We start from the raw sequence: 16,436 nt of genomic DNA, 5'->3' as shown, positions 1-16,436 counted from the left end.
TTTCAAGAAAGACATATGTTGTGATTCTATTTTAAAAAATCAATATGAAAATATTAATGGTTTTAATTTGTGTTTTGTAAAGTTGGCCCCTTTGAAGGATAAAGGTGTAAAGTTAGATCTGGAGAGGCTTTATTCAGAAAGACTTAAAGGCATGAAGACTTAGAGGGAAGAAGAATATTGCAATAGGGAGAACTGTTCCCACCATGCGATCTGTAACTATCTCAAGGGTTAAGCAGAAAAAGGCTTTATCTTTTATAGGGAAGAGTAAATAAGTCTAGAAAAGAAGAAGGTGTGGAGGAATGGGATGAAGGGCTGGCTTGATTAGACATTTGAGCAGGGCATATTCAAATGTACGCTGATATATTCAGGGTCAGCTGATTCCATTAAAGACAGGTTGTTTTCCTTCCATTGCTCCAGGGTGGGCTTAACTTTAGGGGTTTGTAGGAAGGAGAGAAGCACCACTAAGGTTTAGTCCAGTCCAGTTTTTAGGCAGTAGTCAACCAGAATGGTAAAAGGGACACAAAGTTCAGCCAATCATATATGAGACAATGAATGGGAATTTGGAGGTTCTGTATCTGGCTTTGTGATAGTTTACAAAGTTGTCATCCATCTGTGAGTTTTACCTAAGTTATGAAGAAGAGTAACTCTTTGCAGTAAGCCACAGGACAAGTGTAATTTCCTGTCATTGTTTTCTAGGATTGCAGGGTTCAGATGAAGTACAATATTATCTCCAATTTTCCTCTGGTGATGAGTAAATTCACACATTAGAGTACAAAATGCCTCGGTAACATGGATAAACAGAAAGGTATAGTGAAATCTGGAACATCGTTCAGCATATAGCACAATTCTGGGCACCTAGAGGAAGGCTGAAAACCTAGTTAGCTTATTCTTCCCTCAGAATTGGTAGTTGGTTACCTTTGTGTGTAGCTGTATTGCCATAATCAGGGTTCAGTTTTTCTCTTTCTCTTCTGATGTCTTTATACTTTCTCTCTCTTTTTCTTCTCTGAAATGTAAAATTATTTTTGAGAGAGGAGCCTGGATCATTTAATCTTCACTTAACGTGGCTCATGTTTACATAGAATTTCATCCTTAGGTCAACTCGTAGGTGCTACAGTTCTCCCTTGTATCTAGCACTATGGGCTGCTCATTTTTGCCCTGGGTATTATGATTCTTTCCTCTGACTTGTGAGGTCTCTGGGGAAGACATATCCTTGAAAAGGGTCTCATGAACTACTATCTAGTACAGTTTTATTCAGATATCCTTGAAGTTAAAAAGTTGTCAGTGATGTATTATGCCTAGAATTCAGTAAGTGTGAGTTTTAATTTAAACATATTTGAAAAATTCTCTCTCTCTTTCTAAATATATGTCTCCTTCTTCCTTTCTTCTAGGTTCTTGCAATTTTTAGTCATTTATTCTAGTTTTGTCCTAAGGAGTACAATTAATATCATCTCCTTTCTTTTTAAATACTTAAGACCATTCTCATGAGGTTCTTTTTTCTTGGTAACACGGAATTTGCCATGTTAATACACTTATTAGCAGTAATAGTGATCTTTCTTGAATTTGTTAACTGGGTACCTGTATTTGCTCCCTTGAAGCATAGAATGATACTTTTTCACTTTTTTTGTTTTTTGAGACAGGGTCTTACTAGGCAATTCAGGCTGTTCTTAAGTCATATGTAGCCCAGGCTGGCCTTGAACTCACAGTGATGTCCTGCCTCAGCCTCTTGGGTGCTGGGATCACAGGCACATGCTACCACACCTGGCTACCTTTTTCACTTTGTTTCACTGCCCAAAGCAATGTCTGAACCTTATATTTTTAAAATGTATTTGATATTGTATATTTGTTAAATTGAACTATATGCAATTGATTTTGTAGTGCCTACAACCAATAGTACATTTGGCTGAGGACTTTATATCATGAACAAAATTGGCTGTGGATTTAAAATTTATTTATTTTATCAATAAATAAAAATATTTTGGAGTAGTTTATATTGAAATAAAATAAAATTCCACACAGAAAAGCATCATTAACTGTTCCATCACTATTTTTGATTTTTAAAAAATTTTATCTCGGCAGTGTATAATTTTTTTCATAGATGCCACATAGTGTACAAGGGTAAGATGAGTTAATCTGAATATAGGCAGAAACTTTTATTATTCCTTAAACCACTTGTCACCTTTATCTCATCTCTCTGGCTAGGATGACTATAATTTGAACATATTTTACAAATCACGAGGATAGCCTCAAAAGGAAGTTCCTGGCAGATAGGAAAGAAATGCCAAATGTATAGTGTAATGGCTCTATTTACAGCTTTCTGCTGTGCAGTTTGTTTACTTTGTGTGGAAGGAGAGGCACAGCTGTTAACCTTTCAGGTGAACAAGTCAACGTGGCAGGAAATTCTAAAGTTGCCTTTAGTGAGAGGGGATGAGAGGCAGTGCTCCAGTCAAGGTGCCTAAGCAGTGCAGTCATTCTTTTCTGTAGACTTCTAAAGTTCTGTTTCCATGACCATATTAGCATATTGAAACACTTGGTCTTAGTAGCTATATAGGGAGTGATTTGGTATTTTAAACTTCTTCCTATTGTTTTCTGAATTTCCTCAAATTTCTTTAAATGTTATCCAAGATACGCCTCCTATATATTCTTGTTTCTAGGAAATTATTTATATGTGGTATGTTTTAATAAAATAGGTTTTTTTTTTTTTTTTTTTGGTACTGGGGATTGAACTCAGGTCCTTGCGCTTGCGCAGCAGGCGGAGAAACCACTAAGCTAAATCCCCAGCCTAATAAAATAGGTTTTATAAGTGTAGCCTGAAGGACAATAGTACAAACTTAAAGTCAAGCAGACCTAGATTCAAATTCAGGTTCTTATAGTTGGGCTGTTTTTGGTTAAAATTTTAGTTTGAAATATGTCGCGTTCGTCTTTGACCAGCAATGACGACGCAACACCAACGCTCTTCTTCTAGCAGTTTATTCAGGAAAACTTAACATTCTTTTTCTTCTACCCCTGGGGAGCACCCGTCCCTAGAATAAGTACCCCTGAACCAACCAATCACGGATAGTCATGTGGCGAATGCGGATAGGTACACGTAAGAGGGGGCAGAGCATCAGACACATCACAGCCAAATAAGGAGTTGTTTATCATAAAGAGCTCTCGCCATCGGGATGGCGGAAGGCGGAAACCAGCGCCATCTTTAAGGCGCGGCACACGCAGCTCTCCACAGAAATAATTATAGAAAATTGCAAAAAGAAATCAGTCTCCAACATACCCTTCATCTTCACCCATGGAAGCTTCCTACAATGGTGGCAACATGTAAGCTATACTACAATATATAAAACCAGGTTTCAAGTTATACTACCAAGCCGTACTAATAAAAATCTCATGGTTCTGACACAAAAAATAGGCAAGCAACAGAATAGAGCAGAGGACACAGAAATAAACCCAAACAGCTACAATTTTTGACAAAGGGTCATACCCAAAAACATATCCTGGAGAAAAGACAGCTTCTTTAACAAAGGATGCTGCCAGGCATGGTGGCACACACCTCTAACCCCAGCACTTGGGAGGTTGAGGCAGCAGGATAGTCCCAACTTTGAGGCAGCCTGTAGTACATAATGAGTTCAAGACCAGTCTAAACTATGTGGCAAGAACCTGTCTCAAAAAACCAAAACAAACAAACATAAAATAACACAAAGGAGATGGAAGCAGTGCTGAGGTTGAGGTCACCTCCTTTGGTCAAAGCCTTGAGTTTTCCAGTTTCCACTCACTTCCAGAGCATTAATGAAAAAGTAAACCACAGCAAAACAAACAAGTGGTGCTAGGAGACCTGGACATCCACATACAGAAGATTGAAATTATATTCCTACCTCTCACCTTATGCAAAAATCAAGTAAAAATCTAAGTCAAAGACTTAGATATAAAACCAAAAACTTTGAAATTGCTGGAGGATAATGTAAGGGAAACATTTGAAGCCACAGGCACAGGCAGAGACTTCCTGAATAGGATTCTAGTCACAAAGGAAATAGTATCAAATATCAATAAATGGGACTACATGAAATTAAAAAGCTTCTGCACAGCAAAGGAAATAACAGAGTGAAGAGACTACCTATGAGAGAAAGTCTTTACTAGCTGCTCTTCTGATAGAGAACTAATATCTAGAATATATGAAGATCGCAAAAAACAAATAATAAATTGGGAAAATGAACATTTTATAAAGAAAAATATAGTAATCAAGAAGTGTATGAAAAATTGTTCAGCATCTTTAGCCATTAGGGAAATGCAAATAACAACTAGTTTGATTCCATCATGCCCCAGGCAGAATGTCTATTATCAAGAACAAAAATCCCAGTGAGTGTTGGCATGGATGTGAGGGAAGACAAAACACTCCTACATTGTTGGTGGAAATGTAAACTAGTACAGCCACTATGGAAATTAGTATGGAGAGTACTCAAAATACTAATGATAGGAAAACCAGTTGATTCAAGTATAGCTGTCCTGGGTTTATATCTGAAAGGATTGATAGTATACTATAATGACACATACATAGACTTGTTTATAGTGGTGTGATTCACAATAGCTAAGCCTAGATGGCTATAAACAGAAGAATGGATATATATATATGTACAGTGGAACATGTGTACAGTGGAACATTTTTCAATCATGAAGAATGAAAACATGTTATTTTCAGGAAAATGGATGGTACTGGAGACCATCATATGAAGCAAAATAAGTGACGCTGAGAAAGTTAAATATGACATGGTTTCTCTCATATGAGAAACTTAAATAAATAATAATAAAATAAATGAAATAAAGGAGAGATGGCAAGAAACTAGAAGATAGACTTTTGGAGAAGGGAGAAAGGAAATAAAGGATTAGGGGATAGGTGTAAAAGGGAGAAGGGAATATTAAATATATTTTCATGATATGTTAAATGCATGGTACCAGTTTTCCAAAATGAATGTTATCATTCTGTATTACTAAAATGCTTTACTACAAAAAAAAAAAGAATACAAATATGCTGTGCTGTAGTTTAATTCTTATAATTGCATATTTTTTCAGAGGACAGTTACAGTCATATTTAAATAAAAGCTGAACTTTAAATGAGGCTAACTGGCATTTCATAGAACCCAGGATTGTATTGTATACAGTCTTATTTAAATACAACATGCTTTTAAAATTTTATATTTTTAATGGTAAAAATGAAAAAAATTGATGCACATTTTTATTAATTAAACTAAAGGAGATGTGTATTTTATTTGTTACCTATATGGGTACTGTGGTTTGAGTATGTCCTCCAAAGTGAACTATGGCTATTTCTTTATTTAATTTTTCTGCAATTAAGTCCCTATATGTGTAGGGTGAGGGAAAAGTGACATTGAGTGTTGAATTGCAATCTCTAATTCATATAAAAATTAGACTTATAAATAGTGGAGAGAAATAGCTTATGAGTAGAGAATAGACATCCTTAAACTTTCATTAAGTGTAAAGCCATTAAACTTTAGGAGTTTCCGAAGAACTTAAAGATTTTATTAACTTTGTTTTTGGTAGATAGGTCCTTTATGAAGTGAATCCTATATACTTAAAAATGAACAGTGCTTGATATTTGAGAAGAACAATATCATTTGTAGCTCAAATTTGGTGCTTTTTGATTGACAGGGGTTTATTAAACTTGATGCTATATAAAGAGATTTGGCCATTTTGATAAGAAAGGTCAATAATCATTTTTAACATTCTTCTTTAGTTTAGCATTCTAGTTATAGAAACAGCTACTGTTTTATTTATTTATTTATTTTTATTTTATCCCATTCCCTTCCTCCTCTAATGTCACCTCCCCTCCCTATGTACCAAAGACCACTGTTTTAGAATATGGAGGTAAAAATAGTTTATTTTTTCAAACTATCAGTGCAAAGGCAGAAACTGTTTCACTACTCATTTCATTTTGTAATTTTGAAGAAGCAAATTTATAGCTTGAAATTTCTTCAGTTTCTTTTGATCTTGAGCTGCACTCTGATTTGCTTGCTTGTTTAGTTTTCATTTCATGACACATTACATCTCTGTTGTATACAAAATTAAACTTCAGGGTAGAGGTATATTTTCCACAATGGGATTATGAACAGAATAAATTACCAGAGAATTGTGTTAAAATGAATGTGTAAGTATAGGGTGTTGACGAGGCTAGCTACACCTCCCCACATAAACAGATTGTTAATGTGCAGTCAGTCACTGGAGTTGCCTTGAACTTGGAGCTTAATGAACAGGTGGAGAAAAAGGATGAATCCCAATCCAAAATGGATCTGACAGTTTATCAGGCTTTTCACTGATCGCTAATCCATTTCAGTTGGCAACTTAATTTATCACACAGAGTTTTCATCCCATGGGTTTCCAGGTGAAAATTAATTCAGAAACATGTCCAGTATCACTGGGTTGAAGAGACCTTCTTAAGCTTTGTTAGGACACTTAGAAATAAATTGTTTTAAATGTATAAACCAGTTTCTCTTATGATTCCATTTGTGTTTACCCAGTTCCCTTTTAAATATTTGGATACTGCTGTCATTTCATGGTATGATTATGGCATTGAACCGTTGTATTTGTTTATGTATGAAAATTTCTAAATTAAATTAATTATTAATTTATTTCCTTGGTGAAATAATTACTAAAATATGTTAGATAATCTTGTCAATATAATTCCATCTTTACATATCAAAAACTTCTGGTATTGAACTTGTTTTATGTTTTCTATAGGAAGAAATATTGAACAGAAATTATTTCTTCAAAGCTCATAAATTTATATCTTCTGAGTGCTTACAGAGTTTCTCTTTAGGGTCATTATTTTTCTTAAATGGATCTATTAAAGCAATTTCTTTGATAGTAGGGAAGAAATGTGACCTGCGCCTCTCAGTTCACACTGACTCTGGTTGGAATTAACAATAATGAGTTTCATTAATTGGGCTTGGTAAAGGGCCTAGCTATAGTTTAAAATAACTTCAAATCCAGAAACAAATTTTCTAACTTTTTGAAGACTTGATTTATGGTGCATAGAAAGTTAAATTGAATATTGATCCTAAAAAGCAAGTGTGTCCTGTAAAAAAATGACAGAACAAAAGAACACAATAGATGATAGAATGATTGATTGTCTGAAGCCTTGAGATAGGCACCTCCCCCTTATATATCCTCTTCTCTAGGCATCTGTAGCTCTGACCGGGTGACAGGGATAAAATGTTAGGAGAGATTAGTTGCACCTTGGCATGAACTGTTACATTGTATAAGAAGATTGAGAAAGGCTGGTAACAAATCATTTCTAAGAAGGAATTTGAGAAATGAGGAATAGGGCACAAGATCAGTAAGATCTATGCTATAACTCCAGAAAGGGACACCAGGGAATTTTTTATAATTTCTCAAACCCTGAAGCACCTTCAAAAAGAATTTAAGTCAGTGAAAACTAATCAAGATGACAGAAAACCACAAAGTGGCATAATGCTGTCATTGATTGGGTATGTCAGGCAAATTGTGGCTATCATTCTTATGACCAGGCTTATTAAAGTAATATCTTCATAATCTAGAGGGGCTCAGTGTTGAATCTTCCTGGCATCCTTCCCAAGTCCCCTCTCTGAGTCTTTGGCATTTTTCCCTGGAACATAGTCCAGACCTACAACCTTGTCATTTCAGAAACTGGGCTTTCATTTTCCTTTAAAAGAAAATGGTCACTGAGTCTAGTACAAGCCCTTGGGAATCAAGTGAAAAGAAACCAAATATGTAGGGCATTGTTTAGCTTTCTCCTTCTTTTCTTTCTTTTTCTTTCTTTTTCTTTCTTTTTTTTTTGGTACCGGGGATCAAACTTGAGACATTGTGCTTGTGAGGCAGGTGGTGGAACCACTGAGCTAAATCCCCAGCCCTCTCCTTCTTTTCTATAAGAGCAATGATTGTGTCAAACTTTAGTAGGTATCAGAATCACCCAGAAGCTTATGCCACTGTTGCTGCTGCTACTGATGATGATGGTAATGACAATGATGATAATAGCAACAGGAAAAATATAAAACAAAAGGGGATAATTCCAAATAGATACATTACTTTATACCATTTCTAATTTTATAAGTCATTGACTCTATAAGTTCTTAGTAACTGATAAAGTGTTCCACATATTATGTAAGTGGAAGATAGTAAAACACCACTAAGATGTCATTTAGTGAAATATGAGGGTCCTATAATAAAAAACAAAAATGTCTCAGGTTGGATTTATGTTCCAGGAGAAAGAGGTCTTACCTGGCAATTTTTCTGTGTATTTAAGAATGTATGTATGTATAAACACAATATTAGTATTATTAAATTATTAATACAAATATCAATTTGTAATATTTGCTACATGTATCTTTTCTTGTTTGTTTTGTTATGAGTTTTGCTTGTACAAAATGTTTCCTTTTTATATAATTGAATGCACTGAACTTTTTCTTGATTTACAGCATTTCTTCAGATTTAGAAGGGATTAGACAGAGTTGTGTGTATAGAACTCAGAGGATTTTAATCTGAGTCTCAAATCATGAGTTTGTTGGACTCTGTTACTGGCATCCTTTTTGCATAGCAATTTATAACCTTCCAACTTGAACATTGACTCACTCCATTGCTGCTTAGCTGAGGGAAAATAGAAAGAAATCAGCCTTAAGAAAAAACTTAGGGATTTCTGTCTTATAAAAGCATTCATTTTTTCATGTGTTTATTTGCTATTTCTACTTCTTTGTCTGAGAAATGTCTGTTCACTTCAGATGTCCATTTTTGGATTGGATCTTTAAATTTGGGAGGTCTGATTTTTTAAAGTTCTTTATATATTTTAGACAGCAGACCTTTGTCTGAGGAACAGTTGGTAAAAATTTTTTCCCACATTGTGGGTTGTCTCTTCACATTGCTGGTTGTTTCTCTTGCTGTGCAGAAGCTTTTGAATAAGAAGAGATCCCATTTGTTGATTGTTTGTGCTAGTCCACGTGCAACTGAGGTTTTGTTCATGAAATCTTTTCCTACGCAATGTCTTCAAGAGTTCTACCTAACCTCTGTTCCAGCCGGTTTAGTGTTTGTTTTTTTTTTGGTACGGGGGATCAAACTCGAGTCCTTCCGCTTGTGAGGCAGGTGGTGGAACCACTGAGCTAAATCCCTGGCCCTAGTGTTTGTTTTAATATTTAGATCTTTAATCCATTTCAATTTTAGTTTAGTGCATGGTGAGAGATATAGGTCTAGTATTAATCTTTGGCAGGTTGAAACCCAATTTTTCCAGCACCATTTATTAAAGAGGCTATCTTTCTTCCAGGGAGGGTGTTTGGCTCCTTTGTTGAAGATGAGGTGGCTGAGTGTGTCTGGAGTTGTTTCTGCATCTTTTAATCAGTTTCACTGATCCTCGAGTCTGTTTCTTTGCCAGTACTATGCTGTTTTTATCACAGTAGCTTTGTAGTATTGTATCAAGTTGGGGATTTTGATACTCCCTACCTTATCTTTGTTGCCTAGAATTGCTTTTGCTATTCTAGGTCTCTTCTTGTTCCAAATGAATTTCTGGATTGTTTTCTCGAGGTCTGTGAAGTACACTGCTGGAATTTCAGTTGGGATTGCATTCACTTGTCATTCAGGAGATACAAGTGAAAACAACACTGAGATTCCACCTCATCTCAGAAAGAATGGCTGGTGTCATGAAATCAACCAATAACAAATGCCGGCATGTCTGTGGGGAAAAAGGTACACTGCTCCACTGCTGGTGGGAGTGTAGACTGGTGCAACCACTGTGGAAATCAGTATGAAGATACCTCAAAAAACTAGGATTAGTGGTCCCATTTGACCCAGCTATTCCCCAGCTGGATATCTTCCCAAAAGAATTAAAATAATCATACCGCAGTGATATATGTTCACCCATGTTCATAGAGACACAGTTTGTGATACCTAAAACTTGGAAACAGCCCAGTTGACCATCAACTGGAGACTGGATAAAGAAAATGTGGGGTTTTAAAAAATATAAAATGGAGTACCACTAAGCCATAAAGAATGTGAAACTAGAGACATTTATAGCTAAGTGGATGCACGTTGAGGCCATACTCTTAAAGTGAAATAAATAGGACACACATGTGTAAATATTGAATAGTTTCTCTAGTATGAGAAACTGAAAGCGTAAATAAGGATCAAAATGTATAGTAGATAATGTGAAATAGGATGAAAAGGTGCAAAGGGGAAGGGGACATGGGAGAGGTAGGGGAAAGGAAAGAAGGCAATGGAATTAACATGAGAAAATGAAAAAATGGAAGCAAAGTCTTTGTAAATAGAGAGGGGTGGAGGGGTTGAAGGGAGGGCAGAGGAATGGGGCAAAAATAAGAATCAAGATTATATTATGTAAAGGTGCAAATCTCCAATGATGAATGTCATTATATTGTATACTTAAAATGTACCAATAAAATTAATTTTTTTAAGAAGGCTTCATTTTGATGTTTGAAATGGTTTTTTAAAATCTATGTTTTTTAAAGTCTATGTTTTAAAAAATCTAAATTTTAAACAGTAATGTTTCACTGGAGTGCTAACAATGAAAGAAAAACCCTAGAACTCTCCATTAGTCCCTGCTTTTCTCGATAATTCATGGCCAAAAACAATAGCTCTTTCAGATTTTCCATTTTTGTCTCACTATTCTTCCAAATTCTGCGGATGATATAGATCTAGCTTATTGTCTGTAATTGTACAAGTTTTTTCTCAACTATGATGGTCTTTTATAAAGAGACTTCTATAAGAGGATGAGTGTTCAGTTTTCTTTCATGAGTCTAGTATTGAACTTAAAAGCATGTTATAAATGACAACTTGAAAACTGATTTTTAAACATCTATCTATATTATTACTGTTGACGCTTCAGGCATTTCTGTAGCATACCTGAATTGATGTGAAAAAACATCCTAAATAAGAGAATCCTTACAATTAGAGATCATTTGTTCTTTTAACTTACAAAGATCCTACTGTGGCCATGGTTGCTTTTTGTCTTTCTTATTTGACATTTTATGTTAAATAGCCTATACTAAGAAAATCTTTAATGCTAGAAAGGAAGGTGTATGTATTCATTTTTCTTGCTTAGCTGAACAGGAAGGCTAGAGTTTTACATACACATAAGCTGGTAGGTATGCTGAATTTAAGACAATATTTTGATTTGTATAATGTAAATGTGTGATAATTTTTTCAAATATGGTATATTGATTAGAGCTTAATTTAAGCACTGAGGTAAGTGTGGAAATGAAAAAACTCTAATTTTGATACTGTCAGGATCTCATAGTCATTATAGATTAGGAAGTTAGAAAGTGATCCTGTTAGAGTGTTGTATACTTTTAAAGATTGAAATGAATGGAAAGATAATTCAGGACAGATGCTTCATGTTACAGATGGGGAAACTGCTTAGAGGGAAGAAGTAACACAGTCAAGGACATACAGGCCACGTGTGGCAGAAGCAGGAGTAGACTCGGGTCTCCCGACACTTCTTTGATTTAGTTCCGTGTGCTACTTAACACACTTAATAATTCAGCAGAAACTTGACATGTACTTCATGATATGAAATTGATTCTGAAGGTTGGACTCTGGAGGTTTTTAGCACTCCCTGTCTTCTCTAATTTTGAAACAGTACAGTTTCTCTTAAAATATTCAGTGAATCTTCTATCTTTTGGAATATTTGATTGGATGAAACAGATGGTAATGAAATTTCTGACTGTGGCATTATAATTTGATCTGATTAAACTACTGAAATTTTACATTGTATAGTTGCTGATTAATTTTGGTTTGTTATTGATTAGAGAAAGGAAACACTTCTACAGATATATTTTCTTCTAGTAACCCCTGACTGCTTTTCTATTGATCTCTTTTTACCTGAAGTGATAAAACTAAAAGATGTCTTTTAATAAAAGTATTGATCTTTTGTTTGTATGTAAATATCTGAGTTGTTAAATTGCTTCATTAAATTTTATGTCTTAGGAATATGCCTCTATTTATTTAATTCTTTCATATTGAAAATCTGTAACTGGTGTGAGTTATTTCAATTACAACCTATTTTAAAGTTGGTTTTCCTTTTAATTCAGAGACACTGATGTATCCTTTTCCACCTTTAATTTCTTCCTGCTATGTAAAAGGCATATTTAAAAAATTTTGTCTAGGCTATCAATAATATTATATAGGTCTTTTGGGATAATTCAGGCCTCTGTCATTGGTTTTTGCCTACTTTCAGAAATTGTTTTGTAAAATAACTTTATTCATGCTTGCAACAAGACTAGTAATTTGGATTTGAATCTTCTCTCCTTTTCTCACTTACTGTCCAGTGACAGTATCTTAACCCCTCTCTGAATGTTTCCTTTTCTTTAAAATGGAGATCATAGGAGTCTTAGAATCATTGTGAGGATCAAGTAAAATGCCTTCATTCTGGCACAATTGTCAGTGCTTATAAATAGAAACTGTAGAAATATTGTGCCTAGGATAAGAATATAGAAAACTATTTTAAAACATTATTCTTAGTAGTATTGTCTAATTCATCTGCATTACCTTTCTCATCAGTTAATCTTCAACCCTTTTTTCCTTATAAAAAAGACACAGAACTACCTCATTAGAAGAGATCTATAAGAAGGTTCCCAAAGATGATCCTATGAGAGCATATTTATTTTCTCCTATGATTAGATGAATAGTTCCCTGTCAAGGGGTGTCAGGATAAATGTTTGAAAATTTCCTTCTGGCAAATTCTCTAACCCTGGGAACAGGACATAATTTGGACAGTAGACAATAAATGGACGGACAGTATCTTTTTTTGGACAGTATCTTGTGTAGAAATTCTGTATAAGTATGTAAGTATATAATAACTCCGTATGTTCATTTTTCACATTTGTCACCTTGACTTTTTCATCTTAGGCTCCTGTGGTAATCAGATGCTCTTTCCTATAGATTGTGTATCTGTCAAGCCCACAAAACTCGTTTATAATGTCTGATAAATATATTGGTTATTCAGCATTAGACACTGCCTGGCATCTTTTTTTTTTTTTCAAATTATAATGCAACTCAAGCCTGTTACCACGTCAATGGGTGTTTTTAATGAGATTGTAATCAGGCAAGAGGATGAGGCTATTTCTATAATGTGATACTTTGGGGAAATTAGCCTGCTTCATGAATAAATGTAGAGAAAGTAGTTCATAATTTTCAGTATGGTACTTGAAGCATAGCTGTTAATATAATTTGCTGAGTCTTCCAGAAAATATTTGGTTATTAATTTATAAGCCCTATTTTAATCATACATAGGATGAATGTAACAGAACTTCAAATGATTGATACAAATAAAATCACTTTGCACTCAGGAGTCTGAGGCAAGAGGATCAAGGCCTGCCTAGACTACTTAGAGAGGATAAGGAGTTCAAGTTCAGCCTGAGCTACATAGTGAAACCCTGTCTCAAACAAACAAACAAATAAACAAACAAATCACTTTAACATTGATTAAAGCACGATTTTTCTTCCTGACATACCATGAGACCTCTAGTTATCTTTCAGTGCGTGCTCTCCTTTGAACTATTTTTGCTCATTTCAACAGACTGTTCTCAGCTGCCATGTGGTATTGGCTATAGTTTTTTTCATTGATGTTTTCCTTATTTGAAGAAGCCTCATTTTTACTGGTACTGCAGCAGAGGTGAGAAGGTAAATCATTACTTTAGCTCCATGATTCACTTGGTCTCTTGCACTCTCCTAAGAATCTTACAGCTCTTTTTGTTGTTAGTTTTTCTTAGAGAAGAAAATCTCAAATTCCCCCTTGCCAGATACAACCTAAAGAAGCCTTCTAAAGTAGTGAACTTAAAAAAAGTAAAATCTGAAGATGGAACTAATCACCATTGTTTTAAGAATGTTGAGTACATTGTAAAGGCTGATGAATGTTGGCTGTGTATACCAGGTTTAATATTGAGGCAGGGGAGGGAAGGAGGAAATGAGGAAGAATGGGAAGTGGTAAAGAGGGTAAGTAAAGGATGGGGAAACAAAAAAGATATGTCTGTGGTTAGCAGTGGTAAAATTTCCCTCAAATTTGTCAGAGATACAATTTAGTAGTTGCCTGAGGATGCTTACTTTTCCCTAGTTGTATTTAAAATATATCCTCTTCCCTCCCCAGAGAGTTTCAGCTTTTTGTTTCTTGTTTCTTTCATACATATTTAGTTTTTGGAAAAAGAAGAGGTATGTCGTAATTCTAGTGGTATTTTTTTCCATCTTTTTGTCTTGAGCCCTATTTTCTTCACTCCAGAAAGAAATGAGTCTTTGTAGAATGATTTATTTCTATTATTTGTATAAATTAAACAATAGCTACATCTGACCCCTCTTGAATGCATAAAATTCCAGAGGAAATGTGAAGACATAACATTGTACTGAATGTTCCTTGGTATTGGTGTAGAGCTATTTTTCATTTTAATTTTTTAGATGTTTAATTGAATTGAAACTTTATTATTTTATTTCTTGGCTTAGGCCACCTTTAGAAGGATTATATTACGTGAGTGGCTTCTTGTTCATTTACTTATCTATTAAGATTAGGTATCCACTAATGTGCTCCTCTTTCACCTCGTGCCCTAGATTTCAGTATTAGCTAACTTGACTAATTAAAATAATCCTAGTCTTATCCTGGTTCCTATTGTATATATATATTCTTTTATTTAAAAGAATCAGCATGTAACTTGATATAATTGTTAGGAACTTTCTACCTGAGTCCTAGAACTGAAATAACAGATGTATATTATGATTACATTCTAACCAACCACAATGAGATATTACTTTGTACCCACTGGGACAGCTTTAATAAAAAGTAGGTAGTGGAGGGGGCTGGGGATTTAGCTCAGTGGTTTTGCTGCCTGCTGCGCAAGTGCAAGGATCTGAGTTCGATCCCCGGTATCAAAAAGAAAAAAAAAAGTAGGTAGTGGGGAAATAACTAAAGTTGGTGAGGATGTGCAGGAAATTGGAACCCTCTTATATTCTGGCAGGAATGTAAAATGATGCATTCCTATAGAAAACACTGAACCAGTGATTCCTCTTAAAGGTGTGTGCTCAAGAGAATTGACAACTGGGTGTGGTGGTGCATGCCTGTAATCTCAGTACTTGGGAGGCTGAGGCAGGAGGATCACCATGAGTTTGAAGCCAGCCTGGGCTGCATGGTGAGTTCAAGGCCAGCTTGAGTCACATAGGGAGACCTTGTCTCAAAAAAATAAAAATAAAAAAGAGAACTGACAAAATATGTCCATCAAAAGCTTTCACATGAATGTTCATATTAGGATTACTCCTGTAGCTAAGAAGTAGAAATAGTCTAAGTGTCCATCCGCTGAAGAGTGGTTAAACAAAATGTGGTTTAGCCATACAATGGAATATTCATGCATATGATGGAATGAAGTGGGAAGATATGCTGCAATGTGAGTAAATCTCAAAAACATTCTAAATGAAAGAAACTAGACCCCCAAAGGTTGATTATGATTTCACTTGTATAAAATATCCAGAACAGGTAATGGAGATGGTAGAATGGTAGTAACCAAGGGATATGGGGTACTGTTTGATGGGTATGCAATTTTCTTTTGAAGTGATGAGGAGTGGTGACTGTTCAACATTGTTAATGTGCTAAATGCTATTGAATTGTTCACTTTAAAGGGTTAATTTTAAGTTATATGAATTTCACTTCAATAAAAAATAACCAGTCTCACAATTTAGTGCAATGCAACAGTGATAAAAATATCGTGGTAGTGGAAAAAACCCACAATGGAACAGAATAGAGGACACAGAAACATCCCCAAACACATTTTCTGCTTAATCTTTGACTAAGGAGCAAAAAGCATATGTTGAGGAAAGATAGCCTATTCAATAAGTGGTGCTGGGAAAACTGGATAACTGTTTGCCAAAGATTGAAACTGGATCCATTTCTCTCACTATGTACTAAATTAAAATCAAAATGGATCAAAGATCTAAACATTAAAACAGAAGCATTGAACTTCCTGGAAGATAAAATTGGTAATACATTTGAAGTCAAAAGTGTAGGAAAGGATTTTTCTAAACAGAAACTCAATTGCGCAAGAATAATAAGAATCAACAAATGGGATTATACCAAATTAAAAAGCTTATATACAGCAAAAGAATCAGTTGGTAGAGTGAAGAGATAACCTGCAGAATTAGAAAAGTATTTTCCAGCCATTCCTCAGACAGAAGACCAATATCGAGACTATATAAAGAATTCAAAAAATTAGACCATGTAAAATAAAAGACCCAGTCAAGGGCCAGGGATTTAGCTCAGTGGTTCCACTGCCTGCCTTGCAAGTGCAAGGACCCAAGTTCGATTCCCAGAACCAAAAAAAAAAAAAAAAAAAAATAGTCAAGCAATGAGCAAGTGAAATGAGCAGACACTTTACAGAGGAAGAAGTACAAATGGCCACAAGTGCGCTAAAAAATGTTCAACATCTCTG

At 34.9% G+C, this 16,436-nt stretch overlaps 1 protein-coding gene across 11 annotated transcripts in view; it reads left to right on the top strand.

The window, feature by feature from the left end:
- Nucleotides 1–16,436, top strand: part of Macrod2 (mono-ADP ribosylhydrolase 2) — a 2,157,923-nt gene that overhangs the window by 69,863 nt on the left and 2,071,624 nt on the right. The window lies entirely within an intron of this gene.

This window comes from Heterocephalus glaber, unplaced genomic scaffold (assembly GCF_053883595.1).
Source record: "Heterocephalus glaber isolate CG9 unplaced genomic scaffold, H.glaber_assembly_v1.0 deba00001532, whole genome shotgun sequence".
Taxonomy (NCBI): Eukaryota; Metazoa; Chordata; class Mammalia; order Rodentia; family Bathyergidae; genus Heterocephalus; species Heterocephalus glaber.
The sequence above is the reverse complement of the archived record's forward strand: the minus strand, read 5'-3'. Positions and strand labels throughout refer to the sequence as shown.